Genomic DNA, 25,570 nt, shown 5'->3' on the forward strand with positions numbered 1-25,570 from the left:
TACATAAGATATTAGTGAGAATTAGGTAGCTCATAATTTTTGGTACTGTTTTACACAAATAGCTTTGCAGTTGTTTATTAAATAAAGATATGCAGGCATTGCAATGAACAAAGAGCTAACTAATTTAACGACAATCTTGTGTCAATGTGCTGTTTATGCCGGACTTAACACCGACAATATTATTTTACTTTACAGAGCACCAGGTGGCACTAATTGTCTCATTCAGAGCAGTATTGTTGTGTATTAAGAGAACATAGAAAGGCCCTTTTCACAGCAGACCTTTTGACTTGTTGTAGTAAGAAAAGAAAAGCACAGGAGTATTTAAAACATGTCTGAAGCCGCTGTACTATTCAGTGTTCGAAAGAGACATCATGCACAAAACCAGTCCCTCCATTGAGTTCATCATTAATCATCATTAATCTTAAATGCTGTGCTTTTGCTGCAATAATGGCAAAATATCCTATTGGACTTTTAGTTATAGGGTGAGTAGTTACATTCAATAATTCTGATTTATAAGGTAATATTGTTAATGATGCATTCAGAATACTGGCTTAAGGAGTTTTTGCAAGATTTGGCCTTCTTTGTCAGGCTTCTCTGTCTGGATATCTCTAACAGGAAAGACTTTCTCTCCTCAAGGAAGAAGCCCGTTTGGACAGTTTGGACCCTGAGGTGGATTCATTGCAAACTTAAACAGCTTGAAGTGAGTCTAGGGATGTAGAGAATGGCTATGAAAACTGCGCGATAAATTAACATACAAGTTATGCTGCTTTAGTGAGACTTATTTTTCGCTAACTAGTTAGCTAACAGTCACAAGCTAAATGTTATCCTCGTAGCCCGTCTCTTGCTAACTCAGGTAAGGGCTTTTTTTAGTTTGTTCGTGTGTCGGCTGAAACGTTAATTGTATTGTTAAAACCCTAACCTCAAGTGAGTTACCATTTCAATGTATTAACTATAGAGGTATGAGAAGCACCTGTAACCTGTGTAGCTAAGTGTTAGCATATAACAGTTTGACATGACGAGCTAACGTCACAGGTGATGGGAGAAGCTGATTTAGCCACACCAGTAGCCTATTAATTACACTGTTAGAGCAGTAGTATAGTAAAATATGATAATCAAAACAACAAGCAAATATTACATTATTAAAGGTTTACACAATATATAATTGTAATAACACTTTAGAAACACTGCCTTTTAACAATGCTCTTGATACTTTTACTTAGACTAGTAAGTTATGTGGCTATATTTTAACACTTATATTGACCTAAATCTGGCTGCTTAAGTTTTTAGAGGATATGCAATTCATAATTAGCCTAAAATACAACAACGATTTGACAAACAAAAGGCAAAAAATGTTAAATGTACCACAGCAAATTCTCTCTTTCAGGGCTTGCAGTCATGTTAGACTTGTTGACAAAGAAGACAAATATGTATAATACTATATAAAGTATTATAATGTATTCAGAATTGATTATGAAGAAACCTTTTGTGTACTAAAATGTTGACAACAGTACATATCCTACAAAATCTGCTCACTAATGCATATTCACAGACTAAGTGTGAAACAAAACAAACACTAGGTGGTGCTGCTTGATGACCAATATCAGTAATAGTTCCTGCAGAGACCTTCACACTTATACTATACAGCTAAACTCTCCCATGGGGTTATGTGCACTAAAATTGGGGTTTTTCTCAGATAGAAACATTTAAAAAACGTAAAATATTTTCATAGAATAAAAAGGTTAATGTGTATAGTTTTGACCCTGTGATTTTGACTTTTTCATCAAATATGATACAGAGTGATGAGAAAAGTCTAAGTGTACTTTTTGGTTACTTTTTTTGGTTTTAAGACCACATGGTAGATATATGGTATATTTCGAAACATGAAACAGTCAGAAAATGATTACAGTAATATATTTGTTTAATTCTAATGATAAACTCTTAGCCAGTGTGTATGTCTATTAAATCAGTCCTTAGACAACTTTCTAGCTGAGCCAAGTGACTGATGGCCACTTACTAATAATACCACGGAAACAGCTGATTCATTTTATAATTTACATGCACTCTAACACAGTAACACACGTGTGGTAGTTAGTTATCGGTTAGGTTGATTTACCATTCATCCATGAATCTCCCTGCAGGGGGCAAAGGGCAGTGGCAGCTAGGACAGACATCTCTGCAGGCAGCGGGTAGGTGTTCACTGATGCATTCACTCTTCAACATATCTTGCACTTTGACTGTGTGTGAGTGGGTCTTTTTTTAAGAAAACATGACAGTGATAACATTTAAAGAAATAGTAGTTCTGCTGCAAATTTGAATCTAATCTTAATTTTGGTTTCAATATTCCTACAATAGTCTATACATAAACAAATATATGTGTAATGTATATATTTATATATATTCAAACTTTAACATTGTTCCTCTTCAAAAACGTATTTACTGATGTGTTTTCTATCATATCTTATCTCTTGCATTTAATACACACAGACAAAATATACAATTACAGATCAGTATATTTTCAAGATATACAGTCACTCTGCCACCCCTGAAATAAAATGGCAAAGGTTCATGAAAGAAATGGGACCTGTTCTTCATTTTGAGTGTGAAAAAGGTACGTTTCCGGTTTCCGTCTGTCTCCATGGACTGTATTTCGGTGAGTGTTTCAGCAATATTATGATGTCTGACAGTGATTTGAAGTTGATGTCAGAGATATCCAAAAGCTGACTGTTAAGCGTGTGTCACTGCTTCTGCCTTCTGACAACCTTATCCCCCATTGGCTTGTTACTTTGTGAGTTACATGTTCAGTTGCATAGGGAGCAACTGTGATATTTTACAACTGTCATCTGGCATAAAACTCAGGTTAAAGCTGGGGTATATCATTTATTTCAGAAACACTTTTTGTTATATTCCATGGAATGCTCTTAACATCCCGATAGCAATGAATATATTAAATGCTTTGACAATAAATACATAAAAAAATGTCATCTGTGGAAGCCGTAGTCCTACTGTAAAAAGCACGACCAATCATTTTAGCCGGCCTGGCTAAAATAACTGGATGGCCTACCTCAGCGCCGCTGGCCTACCTGCCTGTCAGCCTTCCATCTCGTGCACAAACTTATCTCGTGCACTCATTGGTCATGTGCGCGTACGTGTGTGTTGGAGGAGGGGCTCTGTAAGGAAGTCTGAAGGAAGAGGTAGATTTTTTTCGGCTGCGTACTTTCAAATTCTAGCGGACTCGAGCTGGTTTCTCCAAAGTTACATACCCCACCTTTTAAGAGAAAGTGATTTATCCTAAACCTGACAGATTTTCCTAACGGGCAGTGCAGAAAGTGGCTTAAACCTGCCTTCTGTCAAATGGCCAGCAGGGGGCGACTCCACTGGTGGAAAAGAGAAGTCTGATTCTATAGAAGTCTATGAGACAGTGGTTCTACTTCTCACTTCTCACTTGTGTTTATAGTTTCTAAAACTAGTTTCCATTCTGCTTTAATACAGCATGTTTCTAATTTGATTTTTAGGCTAAAATAGAATACATATAAAGCAGAGTAAGCTTTAAGGCGGGGTTACCTTGTGATGGACAGGTTTCTACAACATTGTTATCTGGTTTGGGTGAAGTCATTCCTGTTATCTTCACACTATGCTGTAGACACAACTCAGACATATTACACCGTGTACTATTAATATGGTGATTGTAATCGCAAATAGTTGCCCCTTCAGTCAAAAATTCACTATGGCTGTTTTTTTACTGAACGTACAGCACTTTTTTTAGCCCTGTCATCCCGAACGCTACCTTCTGCCGTGGCACGAAACAGTGTTGATGAGAGCAGTGACAGTCATTCAGTAGGGTAGAGTTATAGAAAATAAAAGGAAAGCATTCATATGAAATTGGAAAACCCTTCGGAGAACTGAACTTTTTTGATCAGCAACATTTGCATGACAGATAGTGTGATGATAATTTGTCATTGTAAAAATATATATTTGAGATGGTGCGACTGTTATACAAATCATTATTAAATGTTTTTACATAAACAGCTGTTCAGTCACACTTTTCATGCATCTGGACTGTCAACACCTGTCCCATACTCAAGCAAAGCTTTGCGACAAATGTTTCGGTTGACACGATAAGTTTAGACAATGTAAAATTAGAAGAAAGCTGTGATTAGTCTGTATAGAAGTTTTTTTTGTGATTACATCTTTTGGCTTTTGAACAACGGAGCTAGTCATCCTGACCTCTAATAGGGTTTGACACAGCTGTCACGAGTTAGTGAGGCCACTGCATGTTCTCTAAGATGGGCAGAGCTTGCTGGAGAATGAGAATATACTGCAGCAGATACAGATGTCAGCCACACAGACAGAGATGCCGTCTATAGGTTGCTTTAATTAGCAAAGTCTCTACCGAATTAACCATAAAGGGCTCTTTTTTGACGCTGGTTTTCTGGTTGTGATTGAAATATTTCACTCTAGAAAAGGTACCAAATGGATGACCAACTTTTCTGAAAAGTGAAGCATACCAAGTTCCCATCAGCAAAAACACGTGGGTTTGCTATCCTGGCTCCAAAATGGTGGAATGAGCTCCCCATTGACATCCGGACAGCAGGAAGCTTACACATCTTCTTCAGACTGAAAACTCATCTCTTTCGACTCCACTTCGAGCGATAGAATTACTAACAAAGCACTTATATACTAATAAAGGACTGGCTTATCTAAAGCCTGTTGAGTAGCACTTGAAATCGTTTGGTTCTATGAAACCTGATGTACTTATATGATTCTGTTTTTCTTCAAGGTTGTATCTTCTTGGTCGAATGCACTTATTGTAAGTCGCTTTGGATAAGAGCGTCAGCTAAATGCAATGTAATATAATATCAGTTCTGCTTTTAACCCCCTTTAAGCGCTGTTGGTCTTTCAACAAATATTAGGCAAGTGAGAGCTAGCAGCAGCAATTTGAGGCCAGCTTTAGCCCAAGGGAGGCATGTAGTAATGTTCCCAAAAGCCTCAGCGGGCCCCTCCCCCCTTGCCTCTTTTTATAAATATGAAATGTCAACACCATTGGTATTGTTGCTTGCTCTGCTGGGTTTGCACGTTGCTAACCATTAATGCACAGATACCGTGTTCCCACTACGGGTCAGTAATGCAGTCATTATTCGGGCGCTTTATGTGAATAAGAGGCTGCCGTGACCTTTTTTGCACAGAAATACATTTTGTATTTCAATGCATCTCTGTGATGATTTCGAAACAAGCATAACATGTTTGCTTGTAAACAAGATTTTTTAATGAACTTATTGTAAGAAGAAGAGTGGATAAACAAAAAATAAACATGTATATAATCTGTGATTACCTCGCCCTTGTCACCTCTGTATCATATCACTCCATACAGAGATATCATCAGTGGTGGAAAGTACCTAATTGCATTTACTCTTATGTAATATCCTAAAGTTTAATTTTAACACTTGATTTCTAATTCTTTCCCACTACAAATATGTCCTACCATTTGCTAGTTGCATGTAATATACTTAAATGATATTATGCAGTGCAATACTCATAATGTAGACAGTAAAGTACTTCAACCAGGCAAATTGATACATGTTGAAATTCTTTAACATGTATTCCTCATGGATAAAAACTATATTATGTCATCTAACAACATAACGCTTTGCAACGAGCCCTTTTGCAATCAGTCCCTTTACTTCAGATACTTTAAGTACATTTAGCTGATAAAAGAGAATTCAGAAAGGACTCATAAATCCTTTAATTATCCCCAAATGAGGATCATTTCATCGTACACATTAACAATACTTCATTACTTTTTAATTTGGGACTTTTAGTTGCCTTGTTATCATATTGGTATTTTTTTAACCTTTTTTTTCTAACTTTAATTTTCATTTATCAACATGGCAAAATAGCGTTGTACATATACACAGCCATTTATTCATATATAGTTATACTCAAAAACTAAACAAATGCAATTGGTAGACAGTTTTCCTCATGAGTCCAAATTGTATTTTTACTTTTATATAGGTAAAGGACTAGGTCGAAACAAGTTTATGAATTTTGGCAACATTTAATTATTTTTATCTCTAGAACAGTTTTAATTTGAACATAGTTTGTATCAACGGTTTTTGGTTATTCTGTCAAGAAAGACATGTTTTTCTATTGGATGAAAATACAACTCACACTGCGTTGCTCCACTTATGGTCCATAGTTTGTTCTGTGAATTATGCAAGTGGACAAATAAAGGAATCTGTATATTACCTACATATATTCACAGGGCTACAAAAAGAAACTTCAAGTTCTTTTCTGTTCTGTCTTGGAGAGGAGAGGGAGGGGAGGAGGGAGGACGAGGAGGAGGGAGGTTGGAGTCCATAAGAGGAACAACCGGCAATGAGTTTCATACTGAGCTGAGCTGTCTACTGTATGCCTGTCTCTGTTTGCACTCGCTGGCCGTCAGCATGCACCTGTGTGTTCGAGCACTCTCCGTCTCTCTCACTCCAACTGCTTCTTTCTCTGTTCGCTGTCATGCTAGCAGCTCCTGCAGCTGGAGGGAAGCACAACTGGACCCAGTGGACTCAAAACAAGAACAACTCTCAGCAAAGGAACTGTGTTTGGAGAGTTTCTGCCTCCATCTTGAGACCAAATCATTTGAGGGACATACTTGCTGAGCTGGAATGAAGGACTGTCAACAAGCATACTTGTGTGCAGAAGGGTAAGTTACTCTCAAACAGCTGAAGTTACTCGAGTTTGTGGTGTTCCAATATAAAAAAGTTTTTACCTTGTACAACATCCGTGACACCCTTCAGTAACCGGTACAGTACTGTAACACTGATACAGCTAAAGTGTGTGTGTGTGTGTGTGTGTGTGTGTGTGTGTGTGTGTGTGTGTGTGTGTGTGTGTGTGTGTGTGTGTGTGTGTGTGTGTGTGTGTGTGTGTGTGTGTGTGTGTGTGTGTGTGTGTGTGTGTGTGTGTGTGTGTGTGTGTGTGTGTGTGTGTGTGTGTGTGTGTGTGTGTTGGATTTTATGATGCCTTTGCTGCTCTGAGGTTCATCTTTCAATTAGACTCAGCTGCTCCGGTTCTGTCAGGTTATGTCTTGTTATCTTTTGTTCATTCATTCAGACATCTCGCATGTCCAGAAATAAACACACACACACAAACACGCGCACACACTTCCACACAGGAAGCTTCAGGACAGTGTGATGTACTTTTAAACCGAAGTATATTCCCTTTCTCCAATTTAATAACAGTAAAAGCTATTTATTTAGAGTTGGTGGTTAATTACCTTTGTCTCAGGAGAGTTTAACATTGTGGCTGAGTTTGCTTTGTACACTCGGTAGTTAAAACCCCACGTTTAATATTTCTGGCAAGTCTTTTTCAGTGGTGATTAATGGCATTCATATTCTGTGGAATTGTTTGCATGCTGTTTTTCACTTTTTGTGTTCACGCCAAGGCCGTGATGAATGCTTGCATGATGAGAGACACAGCCGGGTAATTGCTGAAATTGTGTGGCTGCTTGTTTAAGTGCAGTAGTGTTAAACAATGTTGGCAGCTTTAAATGGATGTCGTCAAACGAAGGAAAATGAATCACTCCCGTTGTAATGAACAAAGAAGGTGGTACTCAGTTCAAGTTAAACGAGCATCATGGGTTTTCTTGTATTTGTTGGAGAATTTATCAGAGCTTAACTGTCACGTTATTTCTGATCAGAAAAGCCTCAGCCATCATTAAGAACCAGTCGCGTCCAGAATGTTGAACCTAATCGGAGGAAGACCTTTGGAAAATGTAGGCCTGATATGTATAAATACATTTTCAAAAATAATGAGCAGCCTCGTGTAAACACAAGATATTTTTCTGAAAGCATTGTGACATCACGAGGGATGGTGATACCGATCAATCACACTTTATTTATATAGCACTTTTCATATGCAGAAGGAAACACAAAGTGCCTCGCAAACCAAAAATATAAAACAGTACAACCACCCCACTTCCCAGGCTATACACACCAACTAACACATGACTTGATAACAACATTAAAAATTAGTACAAGTCAATGAACACAGGAACAAATAAGAATACAAAATATAAATCACAATGATATGATATAATATATGATGGTAAATACCGTGCAACAGTAGAAATGTGTTTACTGGTGGATATTTGGCAACACTGTTTTCTTTTGATATACTCATTTGTGTGATTTCATAAAGAATCATGTTCATACGCTTGTTAATTGCTAAACAGGCATTTTATTTTACATTCTGTATCAAAACATACCGAAAAGTAATTATAATATAGACAAACGTACTGTGCATCGTGTCTAATTGTTCTCCTTAGTTCAATACATGTGTTGAGTTTAGCCTTGGCACACTCGCATCAACTCCAGTTAGCGTCTGTCGTCAGGCAGCTTCACAATCTACTCGCTGTCAGAGGACATCCTGCAGGGAAACCGGTTAAAATAGCTCTCCTATGTTCTCACTGGTCTCTCCAATGATTACTGCTTTTCGAAATACTGACCAACGTCATTACGACTCACAATTCTGTTACCAACCTGGTGTAGGACATCCAAAGAGAGTGTATGGGTGTATTCAGCAGGATGATGGAATTCATTAAGGTCAATCTTTAAAGGTGAATTCATTTTAATGGGAAGAATATTGGTGGTACTGTATGGGAGTAGTTTCAAAAAGTGTTTACAAGTGGTGGGGGCTATTGGGAACAGAAAGGCATGTTTCAGGCTCTGCATGCTTCACATTCTTAGCTGCTGACCTCTATGGAAAATAACAACAGCCGGGCTTGAAGGTTACGCTGTCATGGCCAGAGCCCGAGGCTCCTCACTGCTAAGGACCTGATGCTTGTACACTGTGTTCTTTTCTATTCTGGATTTAAGTAACGTTTTTGGGAGGATTTTGCACATTGATGATGGAAAATATAAAAAAAAAGGTCCAGGATAAATTATGTATCAAATGTAATTTATAAAGTTGGAATGTGGTTTATCCAGAGGAGACATGGAGATATATTTTAGAAAATTAAGGTGTTTTGTTTTATTAGGGATGTGTCGTCGGTTTTCGAAGGACCTTTGCAATCAAGATAATTAAAGAGGCCCTATTATGCTTTTGGGGGTTTTCCTGTAGTGTGCATGTCAATGGTCTGCAAAGGCTAAAATCCCTCTCACACCCCCCTCCCTGAAACGCCTTCATTGGACTCCTTTGTTTACTTCAGTAACACAGTGACATCACAATGTAACACTTACGCTTCTATGGGCTAGTGCTCCAACACATTGTACGTGATAGGCTAAGGGGGCGGGACATCTCTAAGCAGTTGACCAATCACAACAGCCGGCCCGCTAACCAATCAGAGCAGACTGGGCTCTGGTTTCAGACAGAGGGTGAAAAGAGGTGCTGCAGCACAGGGAGTATGAGAACAATAAAGAGCTTTTTGAACATTAAAGCAAGGAGACATGTCCCAGTGGAGGCACTACATACAAACAATGAATCCTGAAAATCCACCTCAGTCCTGTTGAAGGGGCCGAGGTCCTGTCACAGTGAAGCTCAGGATATGACGGAGGAATAACTCCGCTGCGCTTACAGCCACGAGGCTCAAAGTATCATTGCTCTGATCACGCTCCATTTCACTAAATGGTTTAGAGTAATCCCTAAACAAACCAAAGGTCAAAACATTAGTGGCAGTAAAAACATCTGCCTGGCTGATTGCATAAACAAACATCTCTTCATATAAATGTTTTTTTTTGACACATTTTCTGAATATTTGTGCTGTAATATGCATTTTTGTGCTCGAGGTTTGAACCTATGGTTTGAACACATTTGTAGTTACTAAAGCATCATTCTTGGCAAAGGTTAATTTTTTACATCTCAGCTTTAATATATATTGAGTTTAAATGGGAAGTGTAGGGTGTTTGACTTTAAAGGGTTTGCTTCATATGAAAAGTGTTCATTATGTTCTTTTGTGATTTGTCCATAGCTGTGTCAATAAACCAACATCATTTAAAGCTGTATTCAGAAATACATTTGACTTACAACATGCAACAGTTTTATATAATTGTGCAGTGCACTGTTTGGATGTGATTAATATTTGTAAAAAGTTCACAAGAAGAATCATCACATCTAATAGACACATTAAAATCCCTTCACGTCTTGATAGCTTTAATGGGATGAGGAACTGTAAACTAATTAACACGTTGAGAGTGTGTGTCTCCGTGCACTGGAAAGGCTGAGGAACACACAATAAGGTGTTGTCTTGTGTGAATCTGCACCCCACGCCCTATCCAGTCCACAAGACCACAACACAGAGATTGATAGTTCCCGAGTGTGTGTGTGTGTGTGTGTGTGTGTGTGTGTGTGTGTGTGTGTGTGTGTGTGTGTGTGTGTGTGTGTGTGTGTGTGTGTGTGTGTGTGTGTGTGTGTGTGTGTGTGTGTGTGTGTGTGTGTGTGTGTGTGTGTGTGTGTGTGTGTGTGTGTGTGTGTGTGTGTGTGTGTGTGTGTGTGTGTGTGTGTGTGTGTGTGTCACAAATCCTTCATTCGTCCCACAGCGAGGACATGTATAGTGTTACAGCAAAAGGGCAGAAAAAAAGTATAATAGGATGAATAGACATGCGTATTAAATAAGAAACACCAGTTAATAAAACGGATGCAAGGTACACAACATATTTAGCAGGGCTTTATCGAAATAGCATTATGCTCTAGTGCCATATTCAGATCGTAGTATTTGGTATTGAATAAAAAAAGTATTGTATAGCTGCAGAGAAATCCAAGACTACCAACACTATTGTTCAGACTTAATTAAAAATCATTTTTTCGTTCGGATCATTTAAAATATTTTTTTCAATCATAGATAATGAGTCAAACTAATCGTAGTTATTTTGTTCAAATCGTTCACCCTAGTAATAACATTATTAGATTTAGTTGACATAAAAAGATGATTTGGCAGCCAGCTATTTCAATGTGATATTTCACAACAGTGTTTTTAAAGTTACAGGGCGTGAAATAGCAACCAGTAAGCAGAGCCATATCCTTGTGTCCAGATAGAGGTTGAAGAAGACTGGTCTGAACCTACTCATGTGTTTTTGTTGTAAGGTAGGACAGCCCCTCGTAAAAGAAACGACTCTAATAAACCAACTCCTGGTGTTCCTGACAGACCACACGCTTGCTGTCCGCTGTAAAATATGAGCGTGCTGCTTCCCCTTTTCTCTCCTCACTCCGCCCTTTTGACCCTTACTCATCTCTTTTTTTACCCTCTATGAAACTGTTATTCCATTGTGTTTATTTATTGTGTTCCTCTGATCATGTAAAGCACTTTGAATTGCCTCTGCGTCTGAAATGTGCTAGACACTGTAAATAAACGTATCTTACCTTACCTCTCTCTTTTTTATATATTTTATAAGTGCTTTTTTTTTGGTATACTCTTTTAGTCTCTTCCTCTACTGTGACACATGCTTTAGTGTTCAAAAAGTGCTTTTATAAGGAGTCCAATGGAGGCGTTTTAGGCGGGGGGGGGGGGGGGGCAGTGTGTGTGGGAGAACACGTTTTTAGCCTTTGCAGACCATTTTGCACCGCCACAAAAAATGATATAGCACTGCAGGAAAGGGGAAATCCCAAAAGTGTGATCATTAAAAAAAAAGAAAGAAACTCCCGTCCACATTTTAATCCCATGAAAAACTGATACTGAGCTCAACTGCTTTTCTCGATATCAAACAAAAGATCTTCTCACAGAAAAAAGGCCAGTTCACGATGTCACATGACGCAGACTTACATTTCTTTGACAAATGTGCCTATTGACTTTACGCTGAGGACCTCTGTGCTCACTGTTGAAGGAGCGCCTCGACACAAGTCCGATCTCTGTCTGCTTTGTGGGGCCTCGCCGCCTCAGTCCCAGTAACCTGGAGGTTGCTTCTAAGAAATCTGAATATTGACTGTAGAACAGGACCAAAATAAACAACATACTGTGAGGGGATTAAGAGCGTCTACAATTACAGCCCTCAGAACATAACCAGATGTTGCCGTCCTGTCTGATCCTCCTCAGGTAACACGTGTGACAGAGCTGCAGTGTGAGAGGAACGAGTTGGGAAGAAATGGAGAGCAGCACTCTGAGTGGTATATTTGAGTGCCGTCCTTCTCTCCTGCTGCTGTGATCAACCTGCTGGAAAGGTGACGGTCTCACAGTGTGTGTTTCTTATAGATTGTAAAGCTTTTGTGCATTGCTTATAGTGTTTTGGGCTTTTCCCTTTCCTTTATAGTGTTTTTATAGGTTTGTGTGCATGTAAATAATCTGCAAAGGCTAAAGTCTCCTTGCCTTCCCCTGCCTGAAACACCTCCATTGGACTCCTTTGTTTACTTTTGTAACAAGGACATCACTATGGAACACTCACACTACTGTTGTTCCAGTGCTCGAACACATTGTACGTGATAGGCTAAGGGGCGGGACATCTCTTAGCGGTTGACCGATCACAACAGAGCCGGCCAGCTAACCAATCAGAGCAGACTGGGCTCTGGTTTCAGACAGAGGGTGAAAAGAGGTGCTGCAGCACAGGCAGTATGAGACAAATAAAGAGCTTTTTGAACATTAAAGCATGGAGACATGTCCCAGGAGAGACACAACATACAAATATCAACCTGAACATTTGCATAATATTGCTATTGAGGATTCTGTTTCATTTCAAATCGATGAAGCATCCGAGTTGGATCGTAACAGGGTGGTGCATCGGCTACATCTTAATATCATATTGAACCTGGGCTCTGCCTTTTTCATTTTCCATATACAGATATAACGGGCACTGCAACATTTTTCTTGACGAAAAACATTCAACCCATTTTTAATTGCCAGGTTGTTACAAGTTTGTGATGTGGCTAAAAAGAAGTAAAGGCCTAGACCCACACAGCTACCTTTCATTTTCATTTAATCGTTTATTTGAACCGGGACAATGCACATTGATGACATTTTTTTCGGTCGCAATGGTACGCCTGACTTTTAGCAGGTCTCTATGTGAAAAAAAAATTCTCTATGTGTAGGTCTTCTCCACTCTCTTGTATGTCACATACAACATTTCTGAACATGACAGTTATATACATGGCAAAAATAAATACATGATATGCAGAAAGAGCATGAGCAACATATACAAACATTTACTGCAATACAATATAGCAGCTACGATATATAAGTAGGAGACCTCATTACGCTACACAGATACAGAGGCCTGCTAAATGTCAGGCGTACCATAGCGACCGATTAAAATGTGCATCATATCGCACTTGATATGTTGATACCAGTGTGCACAAAAAAACAGTCGCACTCTGGCGTCCTGAAGTGGAATTCAGACATCATTCACCTTATTATGTGGTTTTCCTGTGGTTCCTACGAGATTAACTGCCATCTTATTTTCGTTTTTTTATGCCCCTTTCCTGAAAAAAATGGCCATCTCAGTAACGGTTTACTGGATGTTGAACCAGTTTTGCAATCTATTTTGGATTTTCTGTAATTTCAGGCTGGGAAGGCTATGGTTTTGGGTTTGTCAAATTTTAAAATAACGAGCACGCAGCTGGAGATTGGGCTCTGGATTTAAAGTACTAAAGTACTCTGGATTTTCTCACATCGCAGCGAGACGTTTAGTTTTTTACTATGAAGAAGGTAATTGCAGGTTAAAAACGAATGCAGTATTTTTCCAACATCGTTTTAAAATGTTATCTAGACTAGAAATATTAATCTTTTCAAATAATTTTGGAAGATAGGGTTTGATTCCGTTTTTCTGTTGTTGTATTAAAGCCCTATCATTACTGGATTTCTAAGTCCGATATCAACAAAGACTAAGACATGTAGTGAACAGGATAAATACTGTCAGACTATCATTCAAGGGAACAAGCTGCTATCCAGTCTGTTCTGCAATTTCTTGGTACTTGTTTGATGACACGATATATTTGAAATAAGGTAATTTTAGCCATTATACCGACCCTGTTGATTTATTACTATACTGTGATTCATGTGGCTGCATAAAAAGGAACACTTTAGACGGAGATATGTTGGTGTTTAGAGGGATGACAATATGGGAAGATAGAAAGCAAACATTGCATTAACCTTGCATTTCCTGTTGCTTTCCTTTACCCCTCAGGGATGGCTGCATTCAATTATCCCTTCAAACACAACAATCACCCAGAACTCCTTTCTGTTATTCACTTATAGTTGCTAGCGGTAACGGTAACTCCAACTGTTGCGATTCATCTGTTGCGTTAAAAGGTAATGAATAACTTTAAAAAACAATTTGACCTCTTCCTGTTCCCTCGTCTCAACGGCTTATTGCACGTGTTTGTGGTTAGATGTCTAAAATAGGGGCTGCAGTTACAGTAAGTTAAGCTTAAAAGATTATCCCATTTTTATACAATGATCTAAGACACATAATTACCCGGATCGTGAATATCCGAAGCTTCTATGTGACATAAAAACGGTGGTTTCATACAAGTCACCGCTATCCTGCTATCCACCCATTCCTCATAGTGAGCCTGGTAGGATGAATCAGCAGCATGAGTGGAAAACACAGAAAAGGCATTTTATCTGCTTCCATTATGTGGTATCCTTGCTGACTGTACATTTTCTGAGGAAGCAAAAAGACAGAAGTGTACACTTCAAAGTGTCTCCTTATCTCGGAGAGCACATATGGATATTGGGTGATGAACTCCTCAATTCTTATTTTTTTGAAAATTCAGATAATGGCCCCTTGTCCAACTCTTAGCCCGCTTGTTTTGGTACGCTTAGTTTGACAGCATTCATCTTCAAACTCTACTGTATCATCTTCTTGATCTCAATTAAACATCTGTCAGCTATCAGGAACACAACAATCTGTCCATACACACAGACCCTCAATGGGAAAACGATTTGAGTGTCGCGGTCACGGCTTGTAATCATGAGAAACAAATATAATGGATTCTTAAAAAACATTAATTGAGACAACATCATACAGTGTGATCATCTCATCATGATACGATTCCCTTTATTTTGCAATACAATCTAATTGAACTTGATCTATTCAATGTACAGAATGCACAATCGTCTAATAACTAAAGGCACTGTATGTTCTACCTGTTTTATATGTTATGTAAAATCATTCAGAAACTGTTTTGTCCCATATCCTCAAGAAGATTTTGTTAAATTACTATACTTTACGTTAACCACTAGTTCAGGCTAAATATTCACTTCCTGTCAAATCCAACTGAAGTCACGGTATCTTTTGTTATCATAACTCCTTAGTGAGTCGTTGGATGTGTTCGACTGACAGCAGTTGGCATGCTAATCCCTGTGCTGGGAACTATAGCTAACAAATACATTGACATGTTTTGTTCGCAGAGATTTTGTTGTCGATGAAGTTGACGTTTTTTGTTTCAGTAAGACATCTCATCAAATATTGGATGGATTTGCGTTACATTTACATTTTGACATATATTTCCCCTTCAGGATGAATATTAATACGATTGGGGACACCGTAACTCTGCATCCATTAACATCATAAACTCAAATGTCACTTTGTGCAGTACTTGGTGTAGTTTGTGTATTGAGCTGTTTGGGAGATGCGATGGTGAACATGCTAAACATTACGCCTGCTTAAAGGTGGGGTAGGTCATTTTGGAGAAACAAGCTCGAGTGCGCTAGAATTTGAAAATACACAACCGGAAAAAATCTGCCACTTCCTTACAGAGCCCCTCCTCCAACACACACTAACGCGCACATGACCAATGAGGGCACGAGATAAGTTTGTGCACAGATGGAAGGCTGACAGGCAGGTAGGCCATCCAGTTACTTTAGCCGGGCCGGCTCAGATGATTGGTCGTACTTTTCACAGCGCCACGGCTTCCACTGATGAAATTTTTTAATTGTTTTTTTGTCAAAGCACTTCAGATATTCATTGCTGTCGGGATGTTAAGAGCATTCCATGGAATATAACAAAAAGTGTATCTCAAGCCGGTTTCTCAAACTTACCTACCCCACCTTTAACATTAGCGTTATTAATATGAATAACTTTAATTTATATAGCGCCTTTCATGAACCCAAGGTCGCTTAACAAGAAACATATCATCGTTGTACTCCTAAGCATGTAAACGTACTCATATCAGCTTCGAGCACCCTCGCCTTTCCCTCTGCCTCCATGCGTCATTCCTTTAGCATTTTAGATTAAAGAGGCCCTATTATGCTCATTTTCAGGTTAATATTTGTTTTTTTTGCCACGTACAATGTTGGAGCGTTAGCCGGTAGAAGCTTGAGTGTTACATGGTTAAGTCCTTATGTTACAGAAGTGAACAAAGGAATCCAATGGAGGCATTTCAGAGTGTGTGGGAGAGAAACTCCCTCTGCAGGGAACTTTGGGATTTTAGCTTTCGCAGATAATTTACAAGAAACAAACCTATAGAACGCAAACCAGAAAAGGGAAAACCCCAGAAACCATATTAGGGCCCCTTAAGGTTCTTCCTTTTTGATTAAATAGCCTATCAGTGTTTCCCACGCACTGAGAACATTTTTAATTGACTCCGTCCTTCACCTCACTTTTCAAATGTAATTGGCTGCTGCTATTTAACTCGATAGTTGCGTCTCTATTCCTAAATTAGTTTACATTTTTGTTGTGTGCCAGATGAAAAATGTCAACTCGCGTTCATGTCCTGAAATATTACAAACTTCTTTTCAGCTTTAACTTGTTTTTATGTCAGCATTCTGCTTTTTCCACCCAAGTAAACAAACACAGTGTACCTAACTAGCAGTAAAGGGAACAGAGAAGGGCCACCTGGTTCCTGTGTGTTTCAGAGAGCTTGACTTTTAGGGCGAGCCTCACTACTTAGTTAAACAAAAGGGCCTCCGTGTTGGTCCTCTAGATAAACACACTTTCCTGAGAAAACACGAGCACGGTTACACTTTAACCTGCCCAGGGAGGCCACCGCTACATCCTCCCGGACAGTTTAGGTCAGACTAGGCTATAGTTCAGACCCGCAGCGAGAATCATGCGCTGCACGTGAAACCATGCTGGCCTGTCAAACAATGGAGCCTTTGACAGCTATACCCCCCTCCCTAGTCGGCAGTACAGTCAGAGCACTGTCTCTCTAGGGCTTGGGTGTCACTCCCCATCTCTGTTGTGCCTCCCTGGAGCTGACCAGCTGGCTGCGAGGCTCTGGGATGTGAGGGCAGCAGCACAGAGGAGCTACAGTCAAAGTTCAGCCCAGATTAGCGCTGCAGAGAGGCCAGCAGCAGCAGCAGCATCTCTGCTCTGCCAAGTTCAAGCTATCCCTGCATAAATAACCTGATGAGCCACTTGAGAGGAGGTTGAAGTCGTCCTCTTTAGTCCGACACACCCCAGATCACCTCAGCTCTGGTATGGCCCCTCGGTCCTGCTCAGGGATGCTTCTGACTTTGACTGCTTTGTCAGAGGTGGAATTTACACTCACTATGGTGAAGAACACAGACAATACAATATCAAATTCATCTAGATGCATCATTTGGTGTTTGGGAGTTCATTTCCAAATGACAAAATGCTAATTATCTTCTTTTCCTGACCGTAAAGCAGTTAATATAAGTACAACGTTAATGTTTTTGATCTACTTGCCCAAAATAATGTTTTACCTGCCCCTAAACAAGTGGTTGTATTCGCTGTTAACAACAAAGACAACGGTTCTTTGTCGTGTTTAATATTGAATCTGCTTAAGTAAATGGATCAAAACAAAAACACAATGTTCGTCTGTAAAAAAAAAACAATGTGTAAATATTTTTTATACAAGCAATATCCATAGCTTTTACACAAATATAAGTAGAAGTACCCGAATAGCTTTAAAATGAAGCTGCATTTAGCTTATTGCAATAACTATGCTGTCGACTAGTGTGTATGTTGACAAGGGTTCAGCTGCAAAAATACTGTGTGCATTACAGGTGCTGTCTTCTGTGTTTAGTTTGTATTGAGTTCATACCATAGGCTGTATATAAAGTACATATACAGTCATGCCTTTCCCTCAGTACCTCCTGTGCACGTAAAACAAAAAGGTGAACAGAGGAAGCATACAGTATATCATTCTGCCTGTACTTCAGGATAAACAAAGGGTTGACTGTATATACCTCGAGGCAAAGATCCTGTTTCTGAGTCTCTGGGACTTTTGGGACTTTTTCTACAGCAGAAATGAAGGGTTGAAATCGATTAAAAAGCCAGAAAACGTTTAAAGATTTCAAACAATGAATGCGGTTATCTCCTTGGTAGATGAACATAAATACAAGCGATGAGTGTTATCTGCTGTAGTTATGCAGCGCTGCCACCTCCCCCCGGGCCAGCGGCAGTCGTGTAAACAGACATCGCTCTGGAGGAATGCTGGACTCTGTGACCTCACGCCCCGAGTGCTGTTACAGAGCACTGGGTTCAGCTCAAACAGCCCGCCCCATGCTGCGCCTCCCCGAAGCTCCACCTCGCCCAGCCTGAGGCCCCACAGGGTGGAAAAAAACACACCTCTTTCACCCAACACCACGGCCTCCTCACGTACACGCACATACACAAACATGGACACACACACAAGCATATACAGACAGAAAGACAGACTCAAGTTCTCCCTTTCTTTACCGCCAGAGCTGTCAGAGCAGCAAGTTTCTTAGGAGTGTCGACAGATTTTCACCATCGACATTTGAAGCTCTCTGGCTAGTCACTGACTTCTCTATCCATCTTGTTGAGAGAATTAGGAGGAGTGGTAGTTTTGTAAGCTTTAGATTTTAGAGACAAAATGGCGATTCAAAGTTGTGTTTCATTATGAACTCCTTAAGTCAAAGGCATTGTTTTCTCTTGTTGGTCAGTAGTTGATATCTGCTTTTCAAGATGTACCAACATACTGAGCTTGACTATGGGTTTAAAATAAAAGTAACTTTATTTGTATTTAGTTAGACAAGGTGAATACATGTTTTTTGAGAAATGAAGCTGTCACTGCTTTGAATACACATTCAGAGGATGTAGTTTTGGAGAGGCAGAGAATAGCTTTGAGCAGACACTGCCATCTGCTGGAGTGCAAACGGAGGAAAAGGGCAGGTCAAAAGGGACGAACGCCCTGAGGTGTTGGTTTGTGAAGTCACACAGGAAGCCACGCAGAAAAACTGGAAAATGGGATTGATAGAAGTTCTTCTCAAATGGTTACATGCCAGCTGTAACCCCATTCAAATCTCATGAATAAATCACAAAAACTCATCAAGTGAATTTAACACATAACATGAAGTTGAGTTGCGGCGGCTCACCTGTCATGGATTATGAATCCTAAATGGATTTTTATCATTGATTGCCGAGGAGGAGGAACCAGACAGTGATGATTATCACTTTGCTGCACCTCCTCACACAAGGGGCCTTACACGTGTGTGTGTGTGTGTGCATTGCTTGTGCACACTGTTAGACATGTTGATACGCACACACACGCACGTGAGCAGACACACAATCGCAGTTAGCCGTTGTCTGAGGAAACGAAGAGCCGTCTGGTGCCATAGCAACCAATGCGGATATCCCACCCTTCTCGAGCAAGAGAGAGAAAACAGAAGTGGCAATGACAGATTGACAAGGCCCTAATGATATCTTTGCTACAGGGACACAAAGAGAATATCTATCCATCTATCCATCTATCTATCTATCCATCTATCCATCTATCTATCTATCTATCTATCTATCTATCTATCTATCCATCTATCTATCCATCTATCCATCTATCTATCCATCTATCTATCCATCTATCCATCTATCTATCCATCTATCCATCTATCCATCCATCTATCCATCTATCCATCTATCCATCTATTCATCTATCCATCTATCCATCTATCCATCTATCTATCCGTCTATCCGTCTATCCGTCTATCCATCTATCCATCTATCTATCTATCTATCTATATTCCGTTATATATATATCCCTCCATCTATCCCTCCATCTATGTCTGAGTGATTCATAGAAGTGCACATTTTGTGGGAATGTTTTTATTTTATTTGAATGTAAGTGTTTTACTCTGTGTTGTATATTTGTTTATCCTGATGAACCCAGAAGTCTGACAGTAGGGTGAACTGAAGAGTATGCTTGGCAGTTCGTCACAGTGGGACTGAATGAGGAAGTGGAAGCATCAAAGAGTGGCAATGGGGGAATTTGAGAAAAAACGAAAATGTAGGACAGAGAATAGCAGAGCGTGGGTGAGAAAAGGGGCGAACACAAACTGATGGGGTAGGAGAAATGAAACGAGGCAAGGAGAAAAAAGACTTTGACTAGTCTCTTGGGCATGTCTGTCTGTTGTGAGCACAGAGACACAGCCTGGAAACACAGACACTGTCTGCCGCAGTCAGCCTGCCGCTCAACACCATGACTCCCGTTTGAACTGCAATCTCAGATTTAATACTATTATTCTGGCCCATATACCAGGTTACATAACACTCCCAGCCAAACCCTGACCCCAATCTGCAAAACAGCCACTCTTGCTGTGATAAAAAAAGCGTTTACACTGAAGTATGTGGATCACCAGGGCCAATAAACGTCAGCTAATACATGTTGTTGTTGTTAGGCAAAGATTTACAGCTTCATCCTGTATATATGATCTAATCATCATTGTTTCTCTCTTTCGTAGGTGTCTCTTTGAACTTCCGTACTGGATGGTAAGCAGAAACCGTGTTCCCAGTAAGTTGAGTCTCACTTCCTGGGCTGGCCTGCAGGTGGAGGTCACACCCACTTGCTGTTTGCCCTACACACAATACAACACGAGCATCAACACCACAGAATCCTCCCCGCTCCCATTTCGTCATCTGCCAAGTTTGCTGTGATGTGACGCAGCGACAAACTGTTGATGGGCACTTCACCTTAGTGCCACGCTGTGTGAGTGTCAGTGTTTGTTTGTGTTGTCTGTGTGTGGCGTCGATGCTGTTTGTGACAACGGTGTGTAGCAGAGGACCACATGAAGCGACTCACAGCACTGGTGTGACCTAATTCTTTTTTTACCACAGTGTCATTTTGAGGGTTTTGTGTGATGCCAGCCAGCCAATAACGCTGAACTTTGAAGTGTCGCCCTGAAGAGAGCTTGAAGCTTGTACTGTCAGCGAAGGGCGAATGACTTGGAAGAGGCCATGACTTTGACTAATCTGAAAAAAAATGGATTATAGATTAAAGGTAACATGTCTCTTTTCCTATTATGGAGATGTATGACCTCTACTTGGTGATGATCAAAAGGCAAATAACCCTCAGCCCTTTTCTAAAAACCCTTTTTCCTTAAAATACATTATCCTCATGTGTAGGGCTGCCCCGTAGCAATGGCGACATAGGCGGTTGCCTAGGGCACCAGATCTGGGGGGGGGGGGGGGGCGCTGCGCTGGCAGCTCTGGGAGGGAAACATTTTTTTTGACTGTTTGGCTCATCCCAATTTTCATCCTTGGTGTAACAACATTTATAATTAAGTCAAGATAACACCCTTTTCACCCCGGTTACACTTTCCATTTGCCCTGTACGATGGGCGCTGTAAGTGATGAAAGTGGGGGATGTTGAATTATCTGGCGCCCGCAGCTCACAGCCAAAGTGTGAGCGAGCCTCCGAGCGGATTGTTGTTGGATTGAGGCTGATAACTACAGCTCAGTGAGGTAAAGAAATCTAAGTGTTTAGATAGTTCACTTTAGTCTAAGTTATCTCAGTGGGTCTCAAACGGTTTGGTCACAATTTATGTAAACAAATATTTCCAAGGCACACCTTTATAATTATTAGGATAAATAAAAACAGGTTTGAAATCATTTCAGTGTATACTATAGGACAGTAAAACAAAAATATCGTTTAAAACTGGAGATATTTAAAAAAATGCATGAATAAATAAATGTTAACTCGGTAAAATAAGATATAAATGAACAACACAAATAAAATACGTTACATTTATTTGTTATTGGCTATGGTGGGTTATTGGTTATGTTCATATACTAATTTGGTTATTAAAATGTAAACCGATCTTTTTCATATGGGTGTTTAGAGTTGTACCCTTAGATCTAGTCGCTAGTAATTCTGCTCAAAGTGCACCAGATTGAAGCATTTTACTTTAAAATGTTAAAATGTTTCCGGAGAAGCATACCCCCGGACACCCCTAGAGGATGTGACATCCACCCCCCAATTAAAACATGTTCATACAATAATGAATACATTTGAAACCTTCTTTATGTATATAACCAACATGTCAATACGTTTCAGTTTTTGTAGTGTACTGGCCTTTTGTAGAGATTTTTCATTTATTCTTTATATATTCTATTGTCTTGGAGGGGGGGCACCGAATCATAATCTCGCCTAGGGCACCATAATGTCTAGGACCGGCCCTGCTCATGACCTTGTTTTACAATTTGTGTGTTTCCTGTTGGGATAAATCACATGATGAAGTTGAATTAATCTCTCTTGGTAAATGCAGCTCTGCACAAACAAAGCACAGGTGTATTATCCCTGCCTCCGCTGTATCCCTGTACTCGTCCCTCTGTGAATGAAAATATATCGAGTGTAGTGAAAAGCAGCTCGTGCTGGTGTTACCTGAGATGGCCCCTGGTCCCCCCCCCCCTCCTGAGGAGCCCCACCTGATGCACACATCTGCTTACCCACTCATCGACACACTGCCATGATAGGTGGGTGGTTGGCACTGGTGGAGTGGGGATTGAGCGCCAGCCAATAACACTCCTCGTCCTGACAGCATTAAAATGACTTGACACGTGTTTTCAGCCAATCACAGCGCACTGCAGCAAAGAAAGCAGCAGTAGTAAAGAGGGAAAAAAATGAAATTGTATTCAAAGGGTGCATCTTGCTGTGGTGTGTTTCTGCACAATGGTCTTTTATACATAATTGATGACATAAATACCATATAATAACCAAACAACAATGTTATACTGTGCTCAACTAAAGAAAATCATTTTGATCCCAAAGTCTTTCTGGCTTCTTTAATGTCGAATAATGACTAAAACGAGGCTTTTTAGAATTAAACATTTCATCGACCACCTCCAGATCACACCATCACTCTTGACAACGACAGCTAATGGGATGGCTGACCTTGTTGCCTTGACATCAAGTTTTCTCCCGCTTACTGAAAAGATGAAGAAACACGAATGCGACAGGGCATTTTTTGGTTTGAATAGAAGGTATTTTACCCCTCACTCATTCGCTCCCTAATTTCCATCGACTATAGGTCTTTTAACTTTGGATTGCACCTCAGCTTCACCTGGATCTGAAAACATTTAATGGTCTGTCATTATAGATATGAAAGACATTTATACAATGTAAAAGCAATCTGGTTGTCACTGAGGAGAGGAAAGGGAGAGTTTTGTCGGGGCCATGCGACTCCTTATTTTCCCATCAGGGCTTCTAAAATGTTAAGAGACTTGTTGTTACTGGACTGGATCAACCCAGGATGGGATTTGTCCTCATCAATGTCTGTGAAATCAGCCAGTCACATCTGAAAAAAGGCGTATTACCTTGTCTGCTGCAGTCACCAACAGACAGCAGTGGGCAGGAGACAGAGGGCATCTCTACCCGTGTGCATTTTCCCGTACATGTCACTATTCCTTCAGACGAGGATATTCCCAGTGAGCTGAGATGTGTGTGTGGTGGTTGTCTGAACGTTTTAACCTCACAGTGCTCATTTAAAGTTGTGATCAAGCAAGTGTTCTTCATACAAAACCGATCAGTAGTGAGTTTTTCACGTCACATAGTGTGTACTAGGGCTGCACGATATATGTGTCGTGCCGATAATCACATCACAGGACTTGCGATTATTCTTTTTTTTTTATTAGGTCGTACAAATTAACTCAAACACTTCATGTTACAATTATTTTGCTGCTTGCTACAAAAGGAAAACTTGCGCGGCTCTCATGTCAGGGGTACTTGAGTGAGTGACATGCAGGCTCTGCATGCACAGCAAACCACCAATCACAATCATTCTTGATCAGATCACAGCAGGATAACCGAGCTAGCTCAGCTTGTTGCTCTGATAACTTAAGCTCCAGAAGTCCGTGACTAAAATCCTTCATCCGGTTAAATATCGTGAAAAAAAAAAATACCAATTGTATAGCATCAAAGTTCAAGAAAGGATTGTTTGCGGACAAAAAAAACGGTCTTTTCTTCAATTCCTGTATCTTTTCATATCGCAATATATACCGCAGGGGGAAAAAATATCGCAATGTCAGTTTTTTCCAATATCGTGCAGCCCTAGTGTGTACTATAGAATATTATGCTGTAGTAATGATTCCATGTGTCTGTGATACATCATATTACCACCACAGATTATCCCATTAGAAAAGATAATCTCAGTAAAAACCTGACAATGCCACTGAGAATTAGGCTCAAGATTGAAATAAAGAGTTATGTTCCCTCAATAAATGATTATGCCTAGTAGCTTAAGTCACTTTTGATCTATTACAAAAAAAAAGTGCAATTTTTTGCTGTAGGATGTCAAAATACACAGTAGGACAAAGCAGATGGTATTTGTATCTCCTGGTTGTCCGTAGACAAGTGGCTATGAACACCCGGGTGTATATAGTCTGGCAAAAACACAATTTACACCCGGGCACACATTTAGTTTCTGTTTAAATGCTATTTTCTTTATTTTATAATCTTTGTATTCCCTTGTGGAGCTTATATAACAGTATAATGGCCTCCTACCTTTTATCCTTGTATAAGCTGTACAAATATGCCACCTTGAATTCACTTGGTCAGGGCGGGGTGGTTATGAATAGCCAAATAGCTGCTAGTTTGATGTAATGTTGAAGTGTTGAAGTTTGTTGAAGTAATGGCAAAATGTCCTAAACTTCTCAAGAGGTCGTTGCGCAGTTATCTTGAGATAAACCAGTTTTGGTATTGCAGCCCCATCGCGGAGATCTCATTGTTTTAGTACTGGGCCATAACAGGAATGTGTCTGAATTCTCGGCCCTTCCTCAACTGGAGACACTAAAATGGCAGGATATTCCCCCCCAGCAAACGCAAACTGACAGGTCATTGAAACATTGCCTGACAATCTGACTATTACGTTTAATCTTAATACGTTAAATCACTAAAATGATTCGGAAGTCTGGAGAAAGACTGAAACACTGATTTGATGCCTTTAGAGCTGGGACACCAAATTGATGTTGGTATTAGGTTGTAAAAGGACAGAATTTGGTCATGAACTTTATTACAATACTTCAACTGTTTTAAAATGAGGCCTTAATAACATATCTTTCAAGAATATTTGTATCACTTATCTTTGTTTAAAGTAGTTTATGAAGATGGCATCAGTGTAAGAGATGACTCTTGGCTTTTCGTCTTTTCTTTTTCTAAATACTGCTTGCTCTGCGGCGGAGGCTGACACTCGACTGCGTCATTATGCGGGTCGGTGTGTGATGAGGCTTTCAGGAATGTGATTGGTAGATGCAATTTGTGTCGGTGCTGACGGGAGACACTGCGGACCGTAGCACCTCTGCCCACTGTCGGTATCCGTGCCTCCCTCCCAGCCTCACAGCTACAGTCTCACAAGTTAATGTGTGTGTGTGTGTGTGTGTCTTTGTTTTGAGAGAGTGTGTGTCTACATGCACTGGAAAGGCTGAGGAACACACAATAAGGTGTTGTCTTGTGTGAATCTGCA

The 25,570-nt window shown here is 40.0% G+C and overlaps 1 protein-coding gene and 1 long non-coding RNA gene across 6 annotated transcripts in view; one reads left to right on the forward strand and one right to left on the reverse strand.

Annotated features, from left to right (window-relative positions):
* Positions 1–25,570, reverse strand: part of LOC307019405 — a 199,230-nt gene that overhangs the window by 65,763 nt on the left and 107,897 nt on the right. The window lies entirely within an intron of this gene.
* snx19a (sorting nexin 19a) overlaps positions 2,147–25,570 on the forward strand; it is a 108,095-nt gene continuing 84,671 nt past the window's right edge. The window contains exons 1-3 of one of the 5 annotated variants that reach the window (XM_079647811.1): positions 2,147–2,186; positions 6,518–6,694; positions 20,576–20,820. The gene's annotated coding sequence lies outside the window, so the exon portion shown is untranslated. Of the gene's footprint in view, positions 2,187–6,363; positions 6,695–20,575; positions 20,821–25,570 lie in introns of those variants that run through there. The other 4 variants (XM_079647816.1, XM_079647815.1, XM_079647812.1 and 1 more) reach the window with 4 other exon arrangements.

The sequence above is a fragment of the Notothenia rossii genome (assembly GCF_949606895.1).
Source record: "Notothenia rossii genome assembly, chromosome: 9".
In the NCBI taxonomy this organism is placed as follows: Eukaryota; Metazoa; Chordata; class Actinopteri; order Perciformes; family Nototheniidae; genus Notothenia; species Notothenia rossii.